The 25188-nt window shown below is 37.4% G+C and overlaps 1 protein-coding gene across 4 annotated transcripts in view; it reads left to right on the top strand.

Annotated features, from left to right (window-relative positions):
- Window positions 1-25188, top strand: part of arhgap35a (Rho GTPase activating protein 35a) — a 73540-nt gene that overhangs the window by 25387 nt on the left and 22965 nt on the right. The window lies entirely within an intron of this gene.

Below are 25188 nucleotides of genomic sequence, written 5' to 3'. Positions count from 1 at the left end.
CCATACACATCATGCTTGTATAGAATATCAATGTACAGCAAAGTGGAATGCAGCAGTGCGAGAGATGCAGAGTTTAGAAGCGGCGGGAAAAACGGAAGGTACCTTGTTTTTAACACAAGAGCAGTTGCAGCCATTTGTAATTTGGCTTTCGTTGTCATTCACTTCCAGTTATTCCAGCATGCACGTTCCTTTTGCATTTTGAGAAAATTGTTTTATGCCACTCAGGTATGCCATTGTTTTGATAGAGGGAAACAAGATACATTTCTAGTTTCAACATTATTTGTTCTTCAGACCTTTCTCTTTTAATAAAAAAAGTACCTGCTGAATGAGAAGTGACCCACATTTGGTATTTGACCACTGCAAATGCATACAGTTTAACAATTTACTCATGGCGCCATGTTGAGATCCCAATATCTCTGGAAGTGAACCATAGAGGGCCTTAAAATGCCACAAGTTTAAGACCCAAGATCTAAAAGGGCATTATGTAGGGATGGGCGATATGGTCTTGAAAATATATCAACGATATTTCTGGTATTCATTGCGATAACAATATCAATGATGATAATTCAGGGAATCCTGTTTCTTTACAGAAAACTATTATCTGTCCTGTTTTTACCCAAAATAGGCTAGTGTGCCCATTACTGAGTATACATGTAATGTATTGGCTGTTTAATTCCTCAGTTTAAGCCGGAGGCCAACCTTGTGCAGAAAGAAGTTCATTTGGAGCATGTCAGATTATATCTTTGTTGGACGACAGGTTTGTAAACAGGCTCATACACATGCAAAACTGTATTGCACACATGCAACTGTAGTTCTTTAATTCAGATGAATGATCTAAAAAAATGTTGTCGCTTTGTATAGCCCTGACCAAACCAGTTCCAGGTTGTAGGAGCTCCTCATTTAGGATAGACTACTGCTCAATTTCACCTCCACCTCCTGCTATATCACTCCACACTGTCGCATGCAGAAATATGTCAACAGCTAGACTTTATCGTTATTATGGCAGGAAGACTTATTCTTATCGTGGGAAGATTTTATACAGGTATATCACAAATGATAAGATATCGCCCATCCCTAGCATTATGATATCTTTGATGCTTCTTGAGTTACAGCTATCCACACGTGGGAGGAAAAAAAGGTGCTTTTTCAACAATCAACACTGGCATATAATCTAATTTTCATCAAATTTTACTACTAGACCTACCAATCTCTGTGTAAAATGAATGTAAGCTAATGATGCTGCAAGCGTTTTAAAGTAATTTCTACCCTTCTGTAATTTGGCTCCAAATCTCCAAATTTTTTTTATTTTATTAATTAACTAATATAAAATATATATATGCTCAAGAAGCACTTCACATTGGTCGATTGTGTTTTATTTTAGTTTTTTGGCAGATTTGATTGGGCTTTAAGTTACATAAAGAGTGTAGTTGATACGAGTGTAGCATTCTCAGCTCTATTTAACCCTTAATACCATTTTTAAATCCATAATTTCCCATCAAAATTTGTAACTCTAGACTGTAAACATTAGACAACCAGCATTCAAGTTAAATCAGGAGTGTTGCAGGACTAAAAGTACACAAAATGACTTTTTTCTGAGCTTCTCTTGGCATAGAAGCACCACTAGCTCCTCCACCTCTTCTTCAATCCTCCCTTAACGTATCCCATCATCCCCTGGATTACTGTCCTTCGCCCAGACTCACTTAAAGACCACTACAAATCCCGCTATCTCTGCTAAGCTGTACTTACGATGTCTAGATTGTTTTTGCCCCACAGAACCTTCTCTGAACCGAGCCAAGATCAGCACGGCCTCTCAGTCAGTACTCCTCCTCTATCCTCACTAGCTCTGAGGCTCAGGCACAGAAATTGAACCGTGCTGCCATTTTCGAGAAAGCTACGGTGAATTGGCGTTTGTCCCTGCTGCTCTCAATAACTGTTGGTGCTAGCAGCAGACTTGGCAGCAGAAATCGTACCCTATTTTGATTATGGATGACAGTAAATGCCAGGCATAATGCATTAGTACGGTTCCTTAAAGATCGCTTGAACTTTTTTTCTTTTCTTTTTTTTGAAACCAGAAGTGTGTGTGTTTTTGGTTTCAAATCTCTAATAGGTTTTATTTGTTGTTGTGCAAGATACTGCCCCCCTTGAACAGGGTTCCTTTGACTGAAACAACCATTTTGATTTTGTGTGCTTTATATAAATAAAGCTTAATAAAATATTTCCCTTTGTTTGTATTTTGCCTACTAGCTTAGCATTGCATTAACTGGTCCAGTAAAGCTCTTTTGATTAGCTAGAACAGGATTTGTTGAGATGCACCCACAGTTCAATCATGGTATTTGTAGTAAAACTGTGGTTATATAAGTGGTAATCAATCTGACTAAAAAAAACATGCTTATTACATTTTTGCTATAATAAAACCATGGTTAGCTTTCATAAGGGAAAGCTCCTTTGATTACCTACACAATTACATATTATGTATTACATTATATTACCAAAGCCAAATGGCCTTATATGTTTACATTTGTGTTTAATTAGCATTTGGTTAACAGCTTTGCCTACTAGTTAAGCATAGCTGTAACTGGTTAAGAAAATCTTTTTTTTATTATTATTTTATTTTTATTAATTTTTTTACAAAATTACATCACTTTAAATTACCAAATCTAAATGGTCAATTTAAATATTTGCCTTTGTGTTTTTATATAGTTCAATTAACAAGCTAACCGTTTAGTCTATTGATTTGTAAATGTTTAAGAAAAAGGTATTTTGGTTGGCTAAAACCAAGTTTTTTTTTTTTTTTTTTTTTTTTTTCACTTTAAATAACATTATCAATGCTAAAATTCAATAATTTACTTATATTTCAGCTCTGCCTACTAGCTTAGCATAATTAACAGGTTCAATTAAAACTATTTTTATTTGCAAGAGCAAGATGTCACAATATTGTGCGAAAGGTAGATAAGATCTTGGCGTGATGCATAATGGCTACATACTATAATCTGCTACTTGCCAGTCAGTAGGAGGTGGAATTAGTGGGAGGGACTTTTTCACTCTAGAGAGCATTTGATTGGACAATAATCTGTTTAGTGCAGGATGACATTTCAATATTTTTAGTCTGTTTTCCTGAAAGAGTAATTCAGTAAACTTTAGCATCTAACTGTACTACCTGCTTATTTTGTTAACTTTTAGAGTTGATGTATACTTATAAAGGGTTTCATAACTATCAGACCAGTATTGAAAATCAGAGAAATCTGTTATGAAACTGGTATGAAACTTGGTATGAAACTTTAGATGGTGCAGTCCAATAGGTCAAACTCAATCTGACATAATGACATCATTATCATATGGTGCTACTGATTAGTTCTTTTTTTTTTCAGCAGTTCTTTTTTTAGCTTGCTGTTCAACATTCAAATAGGGTAAATGTACCTAATGCTACCTAAAGCTCACCAAAATCTACACTGAGACATTTTTAGTACACGATATATTGGTTTCAGTACAAAAAGTAATGTTAAAATAAAATCTTAATCTCTCACACAAAAATATAAAATTTTATTTTAAATGACAAAAGAATTTCAAATAAGATATACATCATTAAATTCAAAAAGTCTGGCTGTGCTTTGTGGGTACATTTATTTACCCTTTCAGCACACCCTTATTCCCAGTAAGCTCACATCATGAGAAACCTTTAGAAACCCTTCTCCTTCCCCAGCTCCACCTGTATAGATCTGCTACAGTGTGACTTCATGTATGTTATTATATATGGTGGTTATTTCTTATATATCTTATATGTGCAACAGCAGTATTTCCTACATGCTCACAGCAGCATGTCTGTGGATGTATTGGCAGTAGCAAGTCTCTTTACTTTCTCTGCCACAGCAGCAGCGTAGTTGATCTATTCTGCCAAGACCAAACACATTAACCATTGCCATGCACATTACCATCCCTCCGAGAGTTGTCATGACAGAACTCAAATTTTGATTTCTACGAAGAGAGTTTCTGCTCTTTAAGAAAACGTTCGCCTCGCATTCGCTTTGGTCAGTTAGCCGCAGAGCTGCTTAGCTTTTGTTCACGCCAGTCACAGTCTCCTTGTGCATTCTAGGTCCGAACACACACACACCCGTCCAATCATTGCCTACAGCATGTCCTATGTTTGGCCCGAAACGCATCTCTCTTCCATCGTTCTTTCTGTGTCACTCACATATACATAGTTGAAAGAAAGAAGCCCTTATCTTCCTCACCAGAGACACTTAGTTCATGTGTCTGCTTGCAAATGAATAAATATTCAGTGTCCGCTCACTTCCTCGCGCACACACACACACACTCAGCTGGATAGAAGAGCATTAATGTGTGTGTGAGGAGGGAGGTGCTGTCAGGCAGACATGCCATGGCTGATAAATGCCGCGGCTGTGTTGTCACTGCAGTCAGGTTTGAGCTCTTTTGTGCACTACGTGTAGCGCCTGCACCTCACACAATGCAGCCGCCAGATGCCCAGAACTCCATGTGGGTGTGTGTTTGTGTTTTCCTCGCTATATCTTTGTTTGTTTATGCCTGCGCAAGACCGTTTAGATAGAGCAATCATTCCGCCCTCCGCCGCTAACGCCTGTAGCCACATTGGTTCGATCTGATAAAACCTTATGTTCATTTGCCTGTGAAATTCTTTCCTTCCTCCACTTCCCTTGCTTTTCTTACTTCACACAACATTGAGATGCGAGGGCACAGTTGTTCATAAAGCATGCCTCATATATTGTTCGCTGTGCTGCTCCGCTAGGTGATTTTTGTGGTAATCTTTTGGATGGGTATGGGTTTATGAATCTGTAATTAGTTTGGGTCTTGTCTCATATGCAATGTCTTAAGTGTACGTGCACACAAATACTTGCTGAATGCTTATTTCACTTTATGGAGAAAATGGTGGGTCAAAAATCTTTTTTTTTTTCTGATGCAGCTGTGGCATTTGTGAGTTTCTGACTAGTCTCAAGAACTGTAGCAAGATGTTGCTATAGTAATAAAGGGTATTAATGTAAAGATGAAGTCTTTTGCTGTGGTCAACAACAAAGCTGCAGATGGATTTATTTGGTGTTATGAGTGTTGCCATAGAAACAAATCATTTCTGAATCCAAGGACAAGATCCGTTCAGAGTAGAATCTCGTTTCTGTCGTCTTATGAATGTTATTTCTGACACAGTATAAACTTGAACTGTAGGCTTCCTTTAGAATGATTTCACTCTAAAATGTTGTCACTTTCATTAAAATAGTGTTTAATTATAAAAAGTTACTTTTTTTTTTTAATGCGGTACTTTTGAGCTTTTTCTGTTCATCAAATACATCAAAAATATCATGTTTTCCACAAAAATATTAAACCGTTTTCAACACTGATAATAATAAATGTTTCTTGAGCAGCAAATCAGCATGATAGAATGATTTCTGATCGATCAAGTGACAATAAAGAATGGCTGAATAAATAAAATGCATTTTGAAATATATCCAAATAGATGTTTTACATTGTATTGCATAATATGCAATAATATGTTTTACATAGTATTGCGTATTTCCAGTTTTGCATTTTCATACTCCCCTTCCATAAATTTTGTGTCTGAAAGGGAAAAACCTATAAATGCATATTCAATGAGGTCAGGCACAAAAATAACTGTCTACACCTTTTCAGCGCTAGTCCTTCACTGCACGTCTTTAGTAAATCCTGACAGTACTATTTTAACGCCAAAAGATGGTTTGCGCTGGTGCAAGCTGTTACTAAATCTGGCCATTAGGCTTAGAGGTTAAAAAGTTATGAGCAACAGATATGTTATGACTGGTTAACGGAATAAACAGAATTTAATATTTTGGTGTAATTTTGGGGCGGCAGTGGCTCAGTGGTTCATGTAGGTTGTCTACAAACTGTAAGGTTGGTGGTTCAATCCCCGGCTCCACCTGACCAAGTGTCGAGGTGTCCTTGAGCAAGACACCTAACCCCAGCTGCTCCAGACGAGCTGGATGGTGCGTTGAATGGCTGATACCGCAGTCGGTGTGTGAATGTGTGTGAATGGATGAATGTGAGGCAACTTGTAAAGCTCTTTGGATGGCCATGGGGTCTGCTGAAAGCGCTATATAAATGCAGTCCATTCACCATTTAATTTACTCCAATATTGTAAATACTGTAATATTTAACCCAAGATTTGAGAAGATCAGGTGTGTTGTCACCTAAATACTTAACTGATACAGTGCCCCCAAAAATCTATATTGGTTGTATTTGTTTACATGTGTAGTTTAAGATTGATGCATTCAATCTCCAACAACCGGTATGATGGCGAAATAGGAGCAGGTATGTACACGCACATTTGAGTTTGAGCGGTCGAACAGGATCAGCTGTATAAAACTGGAGAGGCCCCTGAGGAATTCCTTACATCTCTCAGAAACACAGCAATGCTTGTGCTTTAGCTGCAAAAACAGAGAGACTGAGCCTGCGTCACTGTCCTCACCGAATCCTCTAGTTCAGCTTCACTAAACCACAAACACTCCAGATCACTGATAATGTTAAATGATTGGCGGATGTTTAAGAAGACAATTTCAGCGGGTGCTGTTGTCTGTCTCACACGATTAGCTGAGTAATAGGGTGTGTTCTTGGTGCACGATAGGGTCACCTGATTGAGCACAGTGAAATTTAAAATAGCAAAACATGAAATTTCAATAAATCATTGAAATCAATAAAGCACAGATTCTGAAAATACTAGAAATTTTAAAACAATTTAGAGAAAATAATTATAAATGGCACACAAAATTTGAGTTGTTAGCTTTTTTAAATCAATACTTTTGAGTATGATATGCATATAATATTATCAATTATTTTGAATCAACAATCATCATATTTCTTTTCATAACTCAAAATAGGACAATTAGGGTATGCGCTGCAATAATTGTTTATAAGTATGGCTAAGGTATCTTAAAAGGTAGCATATGATGGTTGCCCGTTTTCTAGAACAACACATAAAAAGTGCACCAATAGGCTATATAAGTAGCATTCTAGGTTTTAGAATAGGGTTTATGTAACCTGTCTCTTTCCTTTTATTTAAACCTTTATCACAGACATTATTTTTTATAAAGTCTTATCAAGGCTCTAACCACAAATCCGAAATTTAAATGACATTAGGGTTGTGCCGATAAACGATAGTATCGTGCATCAACGATAGTCAGAGATATCGACATAAGCAGATTTCTCTGTCGATAATCAAGACGATATTAGAGTCATTTTCCTATTAATGTATTAGATTATAATAATAATAATAACTTATTTATATTTTTATTAGGCGGCTTATTCTAATTCGGCTATCAGACTGCCCAACTATTTCACTTCAGCATAGCATTTCACAGACACACACACACCGCGGGCGCGCGAGCACAGGAGAAATAGAGCCTGTAGTCGCTGAAGTGGCCCACTTTGACTCGGATAACTCGTTAAATCCATTAAATGAAAGAGAGAAAACGAGGAGTTGGTCTCCCACACATTTAATGGCTGGTATACGACAACGTGCTCTTCTCAAACATGAGAGATTAACTCTTTCTTGGCGTTACAAATGAAGTAAAGATAAAATAATAACAAGACAGCAGAGCGAAACTTATCATCCATAGTGGTTCTCACGTAGTCCTTCTCTTAAAGACTTACTTATAACACTCACTATGTTGTGATGACGTAGAAAGACTATATGAGAACCACAATGGATGATAAGTTCGCTCTGCCGCCTTTTTATTATTTTCATGCACTCTGCAATATAATGTGATGCAAGCAAAATTCATAGTTTTGGCCCGTTACAAAGTCTCCATCCACAAACAGACGAACATCGTCTGCAGATATAAGGTTTAACTTTAACAAGTAATCTGAACGGCCTATATATGTGCACTATTTTAAAGAGCCCTCACTAACTGAGTTTAATGCCACAGTTATGTTAGAATACATCTCATTCTTGTTTCTTTGGCGATGCGTTGGTCTCGTAATGAGGCGCGCGGTCCAGAGCACTGTACGACTGATGCATCAGTTCAATTCAACTTACTCCAAATAAATGAACTTACCTGTTTTAAATACTTTATATTTAACGTGTTTGTTTATGCCCAATATTAGTGTTAAACTGCTGGGCTTTAAATGAAATCTACTATTGATTTTCACCATTGACTGATTTTGCAGAACATTTAGACTGATAACTTCCATACGCAGGTGCGGTAAATTTGTAACAGGACGCGCGATATGACAGTTGCGTCTGACTATGTATGAACTAGCTGTTTAAAATACAGTATTTTTATATTTAACATTAGTTTATCAGTATGTTTGAAAGTATATATATTTTTTTATTATTGGTGATTCCATAGGCTCTCTCTCGCACACCTGTGTGGTTTAAAACATCAAATAGTTATGCTATGACAAGAACAAAGAGTCTCTCTCTTGCTCCACCAATGCACGATAATATCGTGTATCGTTGATCTCACAGGCTGACGATATGACGATTTGAAAAATGACTGTATTGCCCAACACTAAATGACATAAGGTAATTCATGATTGTAAAACCATATGTCCTTGTACCCAATGCTATAGGAAAGTAAACACAATGGAAAATCCATTGGTCACCTCTCCTTTTCACTTTACAGTAACTTTATGCAATGAGTCTATACCAGTCTCATTCAGACCACCAGAGTTTTTTTTTTTTTTAAGTGATGTTGAATAGAGCAATTACAGTTCGCCTGACAAGCAGAAAGAAGCTTATTAGAGTATGTGGAGGAGTAGAATCGTTAATCAAGATTGGATCCGCTCCTATATTCATAGAGCGTTTGAGTGGATAAATTGGACAAGCTCATAGGGGATATGGGTATTTAGCTCAAAGAGATGTCTGGATATCAAGTGCGGCCTGTTTAGTGGTGCTTTCTAAATGCAGACATCATTCATTGCCGCAAAGCTCTTAATCTTAAAGTATTAACCCTCAGAGTTTAACGCGTCCCACACAGTTTGCTCTATGGACATGAGTGTTACAGCAAATTGTCCAACTTGTTGAGCAGAGGCGTGCTGGTATTTTATTTTTAATAAGTGATCAGATGATAAAACAGGCATAAAACCCCTAGACTTTTATTAAAGGGGGAAGGCGAATCATATCTAGGGTTCAGAATCATAACTTTATTAAAACATGGTAAACAAGCAACCTGGCAACCCAAGCATCTTGCGTGTCAAAGCAGATTTCTATATAATTACTTTTTTGTTGGACTAATAATGTAGACAAAAAATTTGTCAAATTTATGATGAAACAAGTTGCACTCAGAAATTGCTAGTAAATTTCACAAATAGTTTCAAGACACACTGAAGTGTGAAGAATGTAAAAGACTGAAATAGTATTATCTTGTAAAATGTATTCTAATAATTGAATTAAGTTAAAATCACATTATAGTTCTTACTAATCCATATTTTAAGTGTTTTTAAGTGTATTTAAGTTGCATTCATCCACTTCTTTTTGCAGTCTTTTTCATCTAGTTTTTTCTTTTGTTGTTGCTTATTAATGCTGAAAACTTGAGCTTAAAGTATTTTCCTGCCTCAAGCCTGATTTTTCTGTAATTGAGGCAATACAGATCTAGCAAACGCTCCAGGCTTGTGGATCAGACCTCTGAAAATAATTTCTGACTCGGCATATAGTGAACGGTTCATTATTAAGGCCTTTGTAGTTGTAAAAGATTTGGTTCTGAGAAATTCCTTTCTGTGCAAGCCTATATTTCGTCCATTTCCTTCAACCTTCACGTTATTGTTGTGTCGTTTCTCTAAAGTTCCTCATTTGTGCTGCAGGATGCAGTAATGGATGAAAGTGCACTTAGGGCTCAGCTCCTCTAGTTCTCTAGCCATTTCTGCAATAGCGTTTGCTCACAAAGTGTAGTCAGAGCAGTGGGTTTTCTGGCCTAATTCGTTTATTCCTTTCTCTCCGGCCCTTACTTTTCCCTTGTCTGAGAGTAGATTTTCATCACAGCCCACTCCGTTCCCCTCTTGTTTACTGGACATTATGAATTAACCCCGCTGAAGGTCGTTTGGTCAGCATGCCTGCCTGAGTCTCAAGAGCTTGAGCATCATTTGAGCGTAATCTTGCAGGAAAATCTAGGACCTGTCAGGTCGCCCTCCACCTTTTGCCTCTGTTGTCAAAGCATGTGTTAAATGCTTATATAGCACTCAAATATATCTCCACAACGAATAGCTGTGCATAATCAGTCAACAGATCTCTTGTGGTAATCAGTGGATGTCAGGCAGGCTGAGGGAGAGGAAGGCAGGTTAACAAATGAAACCAGATTGATGGGTAGAGATGAGGATTACATGCAGATGTTGGGCTGTCTAAAAATTCAGTAGTTGATACTAATGCAGATAACAATTTTCATTTTTAAGATATCTATTTCAATGCCATAGCCAAAACTATTATGCTATTGAACGTAACTTTTTGAGTTAATGGTAAAATTTCAACGAATGAATTTAAAACAATGGATTGTGCTTTCAGTCAGCAATAAAGAAAAAAGAAATTGAGTACACAATCAATTTAAAAGTAGAAACAAATAATTTAACCTGTTAATGCTCACTCACATTTTTGAACATAGACTTGAAACTGCATGATCAAAACCAAAATTTGTATAATTCATGACTGAAAGCATTCTGTAACATGATTTTGATGTACATTTTCATGGTAATGCAATGTTTGATTTTAAAATGAGTTTCAAAGGATGCATTTTTAGGGTTTATGTTTTCAAGTGATATATAATTTCTGATGATTTCTAAAGTGTGATATAGAAAAGGCAAAGGTCAGAACTCCTGTTATGATGTAGGTTTTTGAGGTGCACTCTTGTCATGAATTAACCTTTTACTTTTCCTACATAATTTTTTAACAAAAAAGATTGGTAAAATATCTATTTAGGAGTCTTCGATCTTTCCAAGCACAGATCTTTTCATAAATTGGATGAATTTTCCCTTTAAGAATTTAAATATTCTAAGTATAGAAATTGTTTAAAAATCATTCAACAAAGTTAATTAGATTAAAACTATGATTTGTACCCTTCAGTGAGTAATAAAGATCAAATAAACAAATAGTTTTTTCCAAGAACATTGTAAATATTAAAGATTACAAAGCATTCAACAAAGTTAATTGCATTTAAAACAATGATATGAAGCATTTTTCATGTAATTTATTAGAAATATAAAGAGCATAGATGCACATAAAGTCAACAGTTATCTAACAGAATTATGTTCAAATAAACATTCAAAAAGTTAAAAAGAAAAATTGCAAAAGGTCAGAAGGTAGTGCCACTCTATTTTTCCTTGAAATTACTGTGATTTTTGCAATAGACAAAACCTAATATATTTTATTGCAGCTAGCTTGACCCAGGTGACAACATTCGGGTACCAATCTGATTCAGTTCTGTTGCTTTCGGATGATTGTTATTGTGTGCGTGTGTGTCTGTGTGTATATATTACATTTTAGTCTTGACTTTTCAACAACAGAGTTCAGTATTTTTGCTAACAGTCAGCCGGCATTTTTCTCTCACTTTATCACAAGAAACTTAACTAGACTGCTATGAAAATGTGTAGTTTTGCTCGTACTTAAGTCTAATGTAGCCTCTTATTCCATTTTCACAGACCACAAAGGAGACCCTTGGTAAGGACCTTTACTCACTCTGTAGTGCACTACAGCAAAAAAGTAGTGAGAATAGTGAGGGTTTCTCTGTGCAGAGAGTGGAAAAGATGTCACAGTGCCACAACTGCGTGTTGAATGATGATTGGTAAAGTTGCAGGAGGTTTGTTCGAACTCCAACCCAAGAGGGCCTGGGAAAAGTGGCGCCAGTGAGAGGCTGTGCCAGTCATGAGGTTGAGAAAACTCACGTTGGGTGGGGTGGAGATGAAAGCGGAGGATATCAGGAGCATCAAGCAGAGCGAAACAGGAGGGCCGCTAAAACACTCTGATTAACACAAGCTAAATGTTTTCATTCACCTTTTTGGAACACAGATGTATTCATGAATGCTTGACTTTTTCTTGTAGAACTACTCTGGCAGACACTTCCGAGGTCCCTTCGCAATCTGGCCAGCGGAGCCCGCGCTAACACTTTCAGCCTCCGTAGCCCTTCAAGCTGCTGTTTATTCTTCTGCTTGGCTGCACTGTTGGCAGAGGGTATCATTGCACTGTGAATGTGTGAGGACTCCTTGCGTACAGCTAGTTTCCTCCAACTGCTTTCATGCTGTTTGGGACTGGAACAGAACATTGGAGACAGTGCTGTGTCCCTGCCACCTGTAGTGCATCGGATAGCCCACTACCTTCAAAGGGTAGATGAGGGATCGTGGGGTGCTTTGCTTTCTGCAAAGCATCTCATATTGAACTCTAGTGGATTTTGACACCTGATGGCCTTGCACACACTTCAGCGGTTGCCACTCATTTACTGAAAACCTTGACATCCATCCTAGCTCTACTCAGTGAGAAGAGTTGCAGTGAATGATTCATAAACAAATCACTCTTTTGAGTTGTATTTTTTTTTTTTAAATGGTTCTTGACTCAAAGGTCAGGTCGCAACAGGATAGTTGACCAAAAATGTAAAATTCTGTAATTATTTACCGTTATCATTTACACTTATGTTGATCCAAACCCATTTGACTTATCTTTGTAACACAAATGAAGGCATTTATGAAACTGAGAGATTTCCGTTTCTCCATTGAATGTTTGTTTCTTACAAAAGTTTATAAAGAGATCATAAAAGAGATGTATATGATTTTTTTTTTCATTTCACAAAGGACTGCACGATTAATCGAAATTAAAAAGCATAGGTCGATAAATCGTGATTAGGCAAAAGTTGCGATTGTCATGTGTATCTTTCACTAAAGCACGGTTCTGTGATCAGCAGTAAATCTCCATCCGAAAGCCAGAGGGCGCTCTTGCGCTCAAAACCCAAATACACGTCGCAGAAGAAACCCAGGAAATCTCCATAGAGGTTGCAGAATACACGAGAGATTTAACCGTTTTCATTGATTCAGCGTGACTAATAAACACACGACTACTACAATATATGGCTTATCTTGAGTTTGTTTTATTATAATGTTTATCACTGCTTAGAATACTTTGTAATATGTTGTGTGCCTTATTCTGTGTAAGAAGCCACATCATCTCACAAAAGGATGTATTTCAAACACTTGACTGATTATTAAATGTGGTATTTTCACGTGCCTTTCAGATGGAGCGGCTTTTACTACAAAGAGCCATGGTTCACTGACAAGCTACGCAAACAGCTTTCATAATCACAGAATGATTTCTTCAATTTCGTAATGGCACGATTAAATCATCTACGATTATAAACGCCTGTCTGTGTATTACGGCTCTGAGGATTAAATGCTGCTTCATCTGAAAGCACGTGCTGGAGATTTACTACTAATCACAGAACCAGCTTTACTGACAAGATGCGCATGACAATGACATGGCAATTTCACGCAAGTGACCACTCAGTTTTATTCTCGTGATTCTTACAACTAATGCTATAACAGACTTAACAAGTGTAGATTTTCAGTGAAAAAGGGTATGAAGTTTAGTCTATTCAAGTTGAGTTATGGTAATTTTACATCCTTTTTAATCCTTAAAAATAATTTCCGTTTTTCCCATTTTTGGGTGAAGTATTCATTATATCTGCATAATGTTTTCAAAACCAAGCTGATCAACTAGGCTAGTTGTAAATGCCAAACAATTCAGCCCATATGATTGGCTGCAAATATTTGAGTAGTTCATTCTACAGTTCTATGGTCCTTTATGCACATTTGATGTATTTCAGAGGAACTCCCATTAAGATTACTGCCAATACTAACTAATAGCTTTCTCCGGGTGTTGTTGATAACCTTGGTCTAATTAAACACCTTGCAGTTCTGTTTGGTACATCTTGTGGCTCCCAAAATTACATGCTGTAGCTTTAAATGTGTTGGTGTAATAGTCGATTGGTTCCTCAGGTATAACCGAGACGGCCTGCGCATTAAGAGCAAGGTTGTCGACTGCTGTTTTGAGGAGTCTGAGGTTACTGCTGCTCATGGCTGAGTCAGTTAAGGCAGGATGGGGCTAATGGCATTCCCCGTCTGAATGCCCATTTAAAATGGACGAGCAAGCACAAAACCCTCCAACCTCTGGCTGCCTCAGGGCTGTTTTCGCTACTGCCAAATCCAGCGGCGTGTCTGATCGAGCATAAAAAAACGTACAAATACTCTCTCGCTTGTTTGTGCAGCCTTTTTTTTTTTTTTTTTTGGTTTCCTTTGGTATCTGGTTGACAAAACAGAAAACATGACATATTACAGAAATTGTTAGGCCATGCAATTAGCATGAATGTGGACCACAGCTTTTAAAATTAAGAAAGAATGCAAAAATTTCCCTTTGAAATCTATTAATCTCATTCATACTCATTTTTTTTTTTGTGATTAATAGACTGAAATTTAAGTCATTATTCACTGATAATCTCCCTCTCCAATGAGTTAAACTCTCTAACTCAAATGCATTTCAAACTAGTTTTGTAAACCAGATTAACAAATTAATTGTACAGATACTGTAAACAATGATTTGTTCTAGTGACATGCCAGATTTCTTCAATCATTTAGTCCACTTAAACCCTTCTGATGGATAGAACGAGTCCAAGGTATATATATATTTTTTCTTTTTCTGTTTAAATAGTTTCACTCTGAAGCTACTTCAATGTATTTATAGTTAAATACACTTTATAGTTGTGTATTTGTGTCAATTGTGGAGCTTGAAAGCCTCAATAGCTTTGTAACTGTATGAAAACAATTGCCAGTACATTCTTCAATATCTGTCCCTCTGTGTTCCATGAAAGTCAGACAGTCATATGGAATGAGTAATATTCATTTTTGAGTGAACTGATCCTTTAAAAAGACTGAAAGTATTTGATTCTTTTGGTCTTCTGAGTTGCCCTCTCTGAAGAAAACAAGGAGAAAAAAACAACCACAGCCATCTGCCAGTGCTGCAAGAGCTAGTTACTGTGGCAACAAGTAAAAAGTCATTATCTCTAATTGACACCATGGCAGGTTCAGGTGTTTTCATAGTTTCCTTTCACTCTCTAGAGAGTGAGTCAGATGTCTTGTGCTTGCCTAACATTTGTTTTGTTTTTTCTCTCAACCTTCTACTCAGGCTCTCATCCTCTGCCTTAAGTTGTTGTTAATTTTGAAGGATTTATTTCTTCTGTCCCTTTCTTTCACATTGAAAGCTTCCACCCTATGCTTTCCACAGTGTAATTAACCAGAAGGGGAAAGTGCACCATCATCAACTGCTTCAGGTGCTAGAAGCATGTCTGGGCATATATGAGAATTTTACAATGTGGCCCATTAGGGAACTGCTGCTGCTACCAAGCCCTGGTAACTCCCTGTCAGATCATTGTATTCTTCTTCTGTAAAGCCCTTCTTTGTCTTTCTCTCTCACTTCGTCTTGTTGGTTCACGTCTGTTATATCAGGACTGGAATTTTTTTTTATTACTCTGGCATTAAAATGTATATTACCATATCGAAGGCTTCTCTCTCTGGTTATCAGCAGAACTGCCAACTGACAGGAAGTACTAAAACTTTGGCATGAAAATGTGGCACACAGGCCCATGTCAGGCAGGGAAAGAACAAGAAAACTTAAAAAAACTTTAAAAAAAAATTACATTCTACCTTCATTTGCAGTCTCTCAAACCAGTATGATAATTCATAGCATTGGCATTGGTTATTCATTCATACAGATTATATTTGAGCCGCTCCTATAAGCTGTTGTATGAGATCCACACCTGCTATGAAACACAGTTGTAAATCCCAAACCCTGACTGTGAATGTAGCCAATGAAATGTAGGATCTCTCACATGAAGCTCTCACACAGTGATCTTCTCATTTGTTTTAATTGGTGTCATAATCCAGTAGGGCAAGAGCACATTTATCTTGCCTTCATTAAAGAAAAAAGTCTTAATGTTATGGACTCATTTAAAGAGACCAAACTGGTTAATGTGTGTGTGAGTATTAGAGACTTTGACGCTTTCTATCATTGCAAGACCAGATGGTACATTATAAGTGTAGCGTAGAACCATCTGTTTAAAAAAGAGTAACCCTTCTGTGCTGGTGTCCCATAGGTTATGGTGTTTGCATATAACACATACTGTACTATAAATCACTACACATAAAACAACAGGGATCCCATGATTATGGAAAACCTGAAAATATCTGGAAGTTTCAAGGCCTGGAAAAGTCATGGATTAATTACCGTTTGACCTTATAAGCCATAAAACAACTTAAACTATTCTTTAGACTGTTTTTTTTCTTCAATGAATTAGTCAAACCAGTTCACAAATTGCTCTGAATTATTCATTAGTGAATCACTCTCAAATGGAATGATTTCTAAAATCCTTACCCAGTTTTCATAAACGGCTAAAAAGTTCATGGAGAAGTCATGAAAATTCATTAGTCAAAAAATATGGAAACTCTATTCCAGGCTCGTCCAACAGAGATATTACCTATTCTCTAGTTACACAACATTGGGGTTTTAAACAAAGCTGGTTTCCCTCAAGCAAAGTGTCTGTATTTGGTTCATGGTTTGAAATTGACCTAAGGTCTCTCAAGGCTTGGCTGACCTTCTTTGTACCTCCAGCCCCCAACACCTGTGCTTTACTACAATTAACCTGCCAATTAGCCTGTAAATCTCTGCTGTTAGTTGGATAAATTGGCAGCTGGGAAGGGAGAGTTGGGCCCTGAAGGAAAGCGACATTGTGTAATTATATTTGCCTCTTTGTTTGGTAGCATTGTGGATATTTGCACCTGACTTTTTATGCAAGGGTGTGTTTTTCACATTTTAGTGTTTGAATGTATACATTTTGACTGTAGTGTTGAAAGGTTGTTGTATTGAATTTAGTCCCTATAAGGTTTCTTCCTCAACCAATGGTTAAATGTAGTTTACGTTACAGTGCTGCTTTTAGAGGGTCATCACTTAAGATGCAACCTGCTTCAACACCCTGCTTCAAGTTTCATGTAATCCTGAACACCGTGATTTTGGTATGATGAGGTAAGTTAAATATTCTGCAGATTAATCAAACCTGGCCTTAAAGGGGTCATGACATGGGTTTTTTTATTTTATTATTATGGTCCCCTAGGTGCAATTATAGTATTACTATAGTTAAAAAAAAAAAAAAACTTTTAAAATGTAGTGAATTATGACATTTTCCCACCCTGTTTCTCATCCTTTGATTCAAACAGTCTGTTTTGGGTTGTTTCCCCTTTAAGAGTTCAGTGTTAACGCCCACTGTTATGATTGGCTAACGACATTTGACGGAACATTTGCGGATTGAGCGTAACTGTTTAGTAGCGAGTGATGCATTCGAAGCGATGGCTCTTGCAATGATAAAACCTTATATGTTTGAGCCGGAATCAGATGAGGAATCAGAGGAAAATGAACCATCACCACAACAACGAAGACTGGATCAGCCCGTGTCCACATGGAAAGTGAAACTATTTTGAATTAATAAAAAAATTGTAACCCGAGACACTTGAAAACGGTTTATTGTTGCATAATTATTCTATAGTTTAATATGCTAACAGTTCAACATTATTTACCTAATTTCAATGAAATGATAGGGTGTACTGCGGACAAAAATGCATGCACAGGCCATATTTGAAGATGCAGCATTGATAAGGCAACATTTTTAATCTTCTATTACATGTAGGCCTACTAGAAAGGCGACATATTTTCAAGATTCTCTTATACAAATAAACTGCATCCATTTTTCCCTGACGTCAGGATCTTTCGGCAGCGTATTCAAAGATGTTGTTTGTCCACAGCCAGGAACAGCACATCTGCGTGGCATTGTAATTTTCCTGTACACAGACCCACTCGCTGTCCGTCGACTGAACACTTGTGAGGCGCGCAGCGCGACAACGATCCGAAATGAGCGTAGTTGTCTTGTGCTGGAGGCGGTCATATGCAAATGGTTGGAACGTCACTTCGCACCGTGACGTCACTTCTTACCATGGATCCAGAACGAGCTGTATTTAGAGCTTGATTAAATAAATGGCTCGTTTATAATGGGGAGGACGTCTTAAGCTATGAAACTTGCAGGACGTTTTAATGGTACAAAGACCTCTTATATTCCAAAAGATCAAGGCAAATTTGGTTTCTCATTTCATGACCCCTTTATTGATCCATTCACACTGCCAGCAATGACAAAAATGACCATTAACTTTGTTGGCTGTTTGCCGTACAATATGTTGAGCAAACACAGTTGGAGAAATCTGCTAAGTTATAGCAACTACTACCAACCAAGTGCAGAATGTCTTTGTGACCTTGAGCAATTTAATTGTTAAATCACTTTAAGGACACTCTACACTTTAAAAGAATGCTGCAAGTGGTGCACTGGATTTAATATTTTTCATTTCAAATTGGTACATTAAACCCCTCCAGAAGACACTTCATTAATAAATCCATTGGTACTAGATTTCAAACATACTCACCTTTCCGCAAACTCTTCCCTCATGCCTTCAGAATGGATCATGACAACAGAAATATGCCTTTTAATTTGTCAGCCACATTGTCAACGTGTGCCTCCTTGCAAAAGATTTAGACAAAGGTTTTATGTTCCTGCCCATGCTCTTGAGTGAGGGAAGCCACAGAATATATAGCCAACAAAAGAGAACCAGTCCCCAAACGACAATGTCCATTCTGAACACCTGCTACAGCTGTGGTCTTGCCAGAGTTTTTTTGGCCTCTTGTCAACTGCCCTAAGGTAGGAAGAGTAGGCACATGTTGAGAAGAGTAACTCCAGAAGAGTAGAGTTGAATGAAGGTCATCTGTCTTTGCAAAGGCTGTGCAGTAGTTTGGATTGTGATGTTTGGCGTGGGCCGCTGTGTTGGTGTGTGGCTGAAAAGAGGGAGCCCCTATCACTGTCAGACCTGCCACCATGCCTGCTGGTGTGAGGAATTAATAGCTGTCATCATGCACGGCTCCCTGATGAGAAATATTTAGAGTCTTTATCTTGAGAGAGTCATGGTGTTAGAAATGAGTTACAGCAGCTAACCTCAACTATTTCTAGTCATCCTACACTTTTTTTTCTTTAAACAGATCATTTTTTCTATTTTGTTGTTTGTCTTTTTCTCTTCACCCTCCATTTCTGATACATACCCTCTCTTTTCCTTCTCCCTATTTACTAAACCAGACCGTCGTTCCAAGTTTCAGGCTGTGAAAAGTGTGCGTGTGTGTGTTGAGAGCGAGAGAAGGTGTCCTGCAGAACGGTCATGATCATAATCTTGCTTCAAGGGCTATGTTTACATGTAATCAGATTGATGGCTCAGTTGGACTGAAAAGCCTTCATGTAAACACCTTAATCGATCCGATTGAGTATCCAAAACGAGGTTGTCCTGCTCCATTTCACAGTTGCAGAGTGAAGGGAGAGTTTTATAATGACAGGACATGCATTTATACAACACTTTATTCTAAAGGAAGAGCCATTCATTCAACGCGTCATACAGCATTACGTATTAGAAGAGGAATAAACCACCCCCTTCAATCCAATCGAAATAATATTGTTGAATAAATGCGTGTCCTGTCATTATAAAACTCTCCTTTCACTCGGCAACTGTGAAGTGGAGCAGGACAACCTTGTTTTGGATGCTCATCTACCGGCAACCAATTTGGGCACAGGAGGTTTATTTATTTTTTATTTTTTTGCATGTGATAAATATGAGCAGCACAGCCATAACTGGATAAATATTAATTATGCTGTTAAAACAAATAAAGAAACCGTGTAGGAGAGTGGTTATTATGTGTAAACAGTGAGAAACTCTATATTTGTGCAGTGTGCGCATGTAAAAAAAAAAAACGGGCATATCAACTTTATTTAGGGTTCCTGTAAACACTACACTCGGATCCATCAATCGGAATGTATTCAGTCTGATTGAACCAAAAATTGTGCATGTAAACGTAGCCAATGAGAAATCAAGGCACAAGGAAGCAAAACCCTGCAACCGAAAGGTCGTTTTTAAAGTGAAGCAGAGGAGGATGATATTTGCAGTGGTTAAACAAGTCAATAACGGATTTTGACAGCGAAATCGGGCAGTGTGTTAGGATCTAGGTCAGGGGCTTTATGGTTGCAATGGTTTCTTTTTGTGTGTGTATGCGTGTGTGTGGTTAACTGCATTATATCATGCCTGAAGAGCCAGCCATCCTGGAAATAGGAAGATGCAGAGAGTGCCATGTTAATCCAGAGAAATCCGGTGAATTTTGCATGCAAACCATTGCTGGCCATGGTGAGATTATAATCTTTGAGTAGTGGCCTTGCAGTTTATGACGCATGAGCTTTGAGTCATGGGTTTGTCTAAATTTGTGTTACTACAGTAGTGTACAACTACATGACAAGTACAGATGCAAGGGTGAACCGCCTCCTTTGTTGATTAACCAAGTTGGGACAGTATAGCCAAAGGACTTTCAAATCGGGTGTGTCCACTACTGGAACCATCCCAAATGTGCCGTTCTTAGGAGCCTCTAAGTTGTAAATGGGTGGTGTTAGCACAGTGGATAAGACACATGCCTATGGTGTGAATCCACTACGAGACACCAATGTGTCCCTGAGCAAGACACTTAACCCTTAGTTGCTCCAGAGGCGTGCGACCTCTGTGCGACCTCTGACATGTATAGTAATTGTAAGTCGCTTTGGATAAAAGCGTCAGCTAAATGAATAAATGTAAATGTAAATTTCTTGGTTTATACCAGTGATATTATACCACACTTATACTATAGGATGGTAGCTCTTCAGGAGCAGTATTGTGCACCCCTGGTTTAAACATTCTTACAATTATCAAATATTAAATTGTCTGTTGGGTATATCAGTGTAAGTAATGCACTGTGTATCTGATTGAAGCTAGTACATTCACTTTGAGGGGATTTATGTGTAAGAGATGTCTTTTTTCTGACATCTTGGTCAGTGCACATTGTATCCCTATTTGATTACCCATTTTACAGCAGCAGAGCAACACATTTACTCTAGCTTCTCAGTTCTGGATAAGGAGAATATGGTCTCTCCCCCTCCCTGGCCATTCTAACTGAATATTTTATACATCTTCATTCCCCTTTGTTCATCTTCCCATCCTTGTACATCTCACTCTCTCTCTCTTACGCTTTCCACTGCAGCATTAGACTGTCTCCCCATACAGGAAGTGTTGTCCGTGCAAAGGCTCAGTTCCTCAGTGCCCCAGGCAGTGCTCTAATGGAGTCCAGGTCTCGAGAGGGATCAGGGGTGGGGGGAAATGGATGAGTAGACTATCTGCTCTTACAACCAAATTAGTGCTGATTCGGTTGGAGGAATGGGTTTGCGAGTAGCATCAGTCAAACTAAACTGTGTTTATTCCGCTCGTGCCTTGCTTTTTTGTTATCACCAGCTCTGTCATATAAGTCTTTTCTGAAATGTGGCATTGACGAAGACAGTCCAGAAATGGAAGGGACCTAAGCACCGGCCCTACGGGACACCGTATGTATGGCCTCTCATTTTCAAAGCTGCGTGGACTTCAGCTCCAGTAAAGAGGAGTAGAGTTATTTTTTATATAATGCAGATGGCTGGACAAATATCCCTTCTTATAATTTTAGTGTTGAAGCACGTCATTAGGAATAATACGTGCACCAGCACATTATTGTCACATGGTCATACTCTCTCACCAATAACAATGTCTTAGTATACACAATACACATCTCTGATTTACTGATGTTCTGCGACATTTTCAATCTCTGCTTCTTTTGAAGGGAATATAAAAGGCTGATTGATCTACGAGAGTGTAAGTGGATGTTTACAGCTTGTCGGCCTGATTATGTGTGTGACTGTCTGTTTAGACAGGCCTTTTCACAGTAGTTTGACAGGAAACAAATTGTAGTTTTCATTTCTGTTGGTATTAATTATAGTCTTTAAAATTTCTTTTGTCTGCTGCATTTTACTGTCCCAAGACCCATTCAGATGGGGCTATGTGTGGCTGTTTTCTAGTTTGATTGTGTTTTCAATGGAATTGTTCATTACTGGAGGATTATGGGACTTAAACAGTCAGCCAACAATGGGCATTTTCCAGATCATCTTATATATATCTTATATATCTTATATATATCTTATATATCTTATTATATCATCTGATGTCTTAGAAATCTAAACGTCAACTCTTTTGTGCGTAGCTTAAGAGATGTTTGGCTTCATCCAACATCCTAACCTGTATTTTCATTGTCTTCTGAGTCTTGCTTATCTAAAGGTCAGAGGCTTTGCTAACACTCAAACAACAGAAAGGCATACTGTAAAAATGTCTTCTTTTAAAACACAGCGTCCTTATCCAATGCAGCCATATGACATTTTAAAAAACAGTCCTGAGAAGCTTAACACAGGACATCACTCAGACTTTAGTGTATGGATTCATTCCTCTGATCAGCTTTGCTCCTGCTGTTTTAACAGTTTTCTTAGCTGAACCCTCTCACAGATTTAACTGGAACTCAACCTTAACAAGCAAGTGTGACCTTCAAGCCCTTTCAGCCACTAAATGCTATTTTAGGTTAAGCTGGCGTCCATCTCTTAGATGATCTTTCTTAAACCCACTAGCCAGACTCCCTGCACCCTCTTTCACTCCTCTACTCATTATATAGGCAAGTGGGCCATGTATGAGGGCATGTCCAGGCATATCCTCATGTATTAGTGACTGTGTTCTGACACAAAGTGTAGGATGAAGTCCTCAAGCATGCAGGCTACATGCTAGCCTAGCTTTGGTTTGATGGACTAGTGTTGTCAAAAGACCTGGTACTTGGGTAACAAGTCGGTACTAAAAAAAGTAAAAGGTTGGCATTTGAGATGGGACTTACTTGAACATTCAAGCATCCAGTAGTGTAATGCAATTTGCAATTTTTCATTTCATTTTAAATTATAGTTGTTAAATTTACAAATATGAGCAGTTGTTTTACAAGAAGTGTTTAGAATTGCAGATGGACATGATCAGTTATTTAGTGCTTGAATGTCTGCTTTTATTTTTATTAGTTGATTTTGTATCAGCTATCCTAGCCATCTGTTCACATGTTTTTGATATCTATGATTTGATTGTTGCTGCATTAGTTCATCAGGGGAAAAACACAGGCTGATTTGGTTCTCATCTTTAGTTGCTGTAAATTTTGTTTCATTTTATAGCACTGATATCATGCCGAACATAGAAAGACAAAGCAATACACAATGGAATTACACAGCTGGGTCAGATCTAGCAGATGTGGCTTTTGCGCTGGCAGCAACGTGTGAGTTTCAGAGAGCTAGGTCATGAAGAGCTTAAGAATAATGATCACTTCCTTAATTAGACTAATGACTTTGACAATTGGTCATGAACCAGCAAGCACTGATCTTTTTTTCCTTTAGTCCCAAAAAATGGAGTCACCACCTGGTTCTTTAGCCAGGCAGCTGTCATTGTCATTTTCTAGCAACAAAATGCATTCTCACCTCATTTCTTCCTCATTGTAACATCTTGGAATTTAATATTGAAAGCATTACCATGTGTGGCACTTAGAGCAACCTGTTTCTTGAGCATAATTACATAATTACCTGCCCTCTATCAGCATGAATGATATAATAACTCCCTCATAGCTTACTAACTGATAACCCCCTCCGAGGGGCGCAAGAGAGAAAAAAATATTATTTGAAGTCTTATTGGATGAATACAATAAAAATATATCCAGGTTACATTTCATATATGATTTTGATAAGTTCTTGAGTAGTGCAGGTGTAGTATTTAACATAAAATGGAGATGATGTGTCTGTGTTATTTTAGGGGGAGCTGGTCAATGGTTACACAATCATAATACTGCCACTCCCACAGCATTGCATTGCTCTCCACTTTGTTTTAACTATAGTGGAGGAGTAGAATAACAAATTCATTCTTGACATTTCATTTTCTAGCTAAACCAGGATACCTCACTTTTGTGTTTGGTATATTGCTAATGTCCAGTGATTGCTGGCTAATCGTACTGTAGCAAAATCTGTTTTTAATAGAGTTATACGAGCACTGGTCTTATTACTGAAGTGTCAGAAATTCAGAAAAATGTTTTGTGATTTCAAGAATGTTGTCTGTTACATAGAAGCTATTTCACAGAGCAAATTCGCCACAGCAGAATCATTACATTTGGCCCAGACCATGACAGTGACATCTGCAACTGCAATCATGTGTCGCTTGTGATTGCTAGATGTAGTGCCTTGAGAGCTGTTGTCAGCACATTACATAGTCTTGCCTCCAAGGTGCTGCTGTTGATTAGGCAGACGGAAGTCTGTGGCTTTTATATTGCCTGTCTTATATAAAAAATCAACAAAAAGAAAATATAAATGTATATATAGTTGGGCTGTGTATTGGCAAGAATTTGGCGATACAATATGTATCTTGATACATGGATTGTGATACGATATCTTGCGATACTGTAAGCAAAGTGATATACGGGAATATTTTATTTTATTTTAGGAATAGGATATATTTTTAGGAACGTTGTCATTAAGAACACCATATGCAAACTTTAACAAAAAATAATTTAATAAAAAATGTTTAACCAGAACTCACTGGGAACTGCATTTGCAATAATCAGTCCCTGTAACATTCAATGTTACTGAACCACTTTTTGTGCAGTATGAGTAAAGGGGAAACATTCAAGTGTTTGCAGGATACTTTAGTTAAATGTATATGTATAAAATGTATTTTATAAAAAAGAAAATATATGTTTTTAAAATAATCAAATTGTTTTAAACCTAAGGTTAGTATAAATTGTACTTTTAAGTAGTCTGATGTTGATGTTGTCTATGTATCTGAGGATATTGTTTAAATGTCTCTTGTTGTTGTGTATATGTTTGGTGATCATATTTGTAATTATGTGCTGTTAAAATGCTGCCATTTTGGCCAGGTCTCTCTTGAAAAAGAGGTTTTAAATCTCAATGAGATCATCTGGTTAAATAAAGGTTAAAAAAAAAAAATATATATATATATATATATATATATATATATATATATATATATATATATATAGATGATCTCATTGAGATTTAAAACCTCTTTTTCAAGAGAGACCTGGCCAAAATGGCAGCATTTTAACAGCACATAATTACAAATATGATCACCAAACATATACACATATATATATATATATATATATATATATATATATATATATATATATATATATATATA

The sequence above is a fragment of the Carassius gibelio genome, chromosome B15, assembly GCF_023724105.1.
Source record: "Carassius gibelio isolate Cgi1373 ecotype wild population from Czech Republic chromosome B15, carGib1.2-hapl.c, whole genome shotgun sequence".
NCBI classification, from domain to species: Eukaryota; Metazoa; Chordata; class Actinopteri; order Cypriniformes; family Cyprinidae; genus Carassius; species Carassius gibelio.
Note: the sequence above shows the minus strand (reverse complement) of the source record. Positions and strands in the feature narration are given on the sequence as shown.